The 1,740-nt window shown below is 38.9% G+C and overlaps 1 pseudogene; it reads right to left on the reverse strand.

The window, feature by feature from the left end:
* Nucleotides 1-241: 241 nt before the first annotated feature.
* On the reverse strand, nucleotides 242-460 carry LOC109457682 (SNRPN upstream reading frame protein pseudogene; annotated as a pseudogene).
* Nucleotides 461-1,740: the final 1,280 nt, after the last annotated feature.

The following is a 1,740-nucleotide window of genomic DNA, read 5'->3' on the forward strand; positions in this document are numbered from 1 at the left end:
AGGGTACCAGAAGCTAGGAGGGAGAGATGGGACAGTACCTCCCTTAGAACCTCCATAAAGGAACCAACCCTGCTGACACCTTCACTTAAGACTTCCAGCTTCTGAAATGAGAGAATAAATTTCTGTTGTTTTAAGTCATCAAATTTGTGGTGAATTTTTACAGCAGCCCTAGGAAACTAATACAAAGTTTTTAGAAAAGTTGATGTTTCAATACTACTTTATTTTGATGTTCCAATACTGCTTAACCATCTCTTGGTGTCCCAGCTAAGAATGCCTATCTCAGTTCACCACCTGGATATTCACCACAGGCATTTACTAGATTGCCTCAGGTACAACAGATATTCTTCATTGCTCAATGAGGCTTTCCTTCTGTTCTTCTGTGTTTGACTAGGATTGCCACCTCTGGCATGTGCTGTTCTGTAGTCTATCTCAGTTGTATGTGGTCCCTGGCCTGCTCCATTGCACCACCGGCCACTTCTCTGGACAGAACATCTCCCACAGCTGCTCCATTCTACTCCATTGCACTCCATGTGGCAATGGGATCCCCTGAAATTATAATTTGTTTGTATTAATCTGTTTCTCCAACCCCTCCCACCAAAAGCTTTTAGTGTGTTCTCTGTATCCATAGTGTTCTGAAATTTGACAAAATGTCTAGGTATGAATATTTTTAAAAAGTTCATCCTTTTCTGTTCATCATATTTAATAGGCCCTTTCAATCTGAAGTTTTGCACCTTATGTCAATCCTGGGGTATGTTCTTCTATTATTTTTACAATTTTTTTCTCTGTTCTCTGTTTCTGGAACTCCGGCTGAAGGTAGTTGGTTCTACCTCTCTTAACATTTTTCCCTCATATTTTCTGTCTTTTGGTCTTTTTGCTCTATGTTCCAGGAGATTTTCTTGACTTTTTCTTGCATTTTTTTAGATTTTTTTTAATTATTATTATTTTGGTAGTTTTATTCTCCATGAACTCTTCATTATTTTCCTATGCTGCTTTTTCATAGTAGTCTCTCATGGTTTAAACAGATACAGTCTCTTCTCTTTTTGGACACAAATGGGAATTCCTTGTAGTTTCTTATGTTTTATGAATTATTTTTATTTCCACTGTCTGGGTCAGTTCTTTTGATGTTTATTTTGGTTACTCTCATCTGAGCTACAGAATTACCTACCAATCCATAGTTTATGTATCTTTTTGTAAATCAAGGACAAGTTTGTTTGATATAGGTGGCTTGGGTGGGGTTTCCTTTGACCTGCCTCTTAATTAGAGGTAGGTTTTGTGTTGTGGGATAGGAATGTGGATGATAAGATTTGCTTTATGGTGCTGGAGGCAGGTGGTCAAGTTGAGCCTCTCCCCAAATGCCAAAGCAAAGTGGGTTCTCTCTGGTGCTCCAACCTATACTGAGTTGTTGCATGAATACACTACATACACTGTTTAAGTCTCTTCAGACATGATGTTTCTAACTTGGCCTGGAGGCAAAAGCCATTGCTGTATAGAAGGATGTAGGAACAGGGGACCAAAGACCAAGGGCAGCAGGACTCTGTGCTTTGGCTTCATCAGTTCTGATACATGTACTCATCTTTAGAGTTGGGGGTGAGAGCATCATCACCCATGACACCATGGATTGAGCAGGGAAATTGTATTCTTCAGAGGAGATTCCAAAGCTTTTATCTGAAGATTAAGACAAAAGCAATAACTGTCCACTATAATAGGCAAATGTTATTAACTCCATTTTATGAGTATATT

This window comes from Rhinolophus sinicus, chromosome 3 (genome assembly GCF_057876585.1).
Source record: "Rhinolophus sinicus isolate RSI-liver-muscle chromosome 3, RSI-T2T, whole genome shotgun sequence".
Taxonomy (NCBI): domain Eukaryota; kingdom Metazoa; phylum Chordata; class Mammalia; order Chiroptera; family Rhinolophidae; genus Rhinolophus; species Rhinolophus sinicus.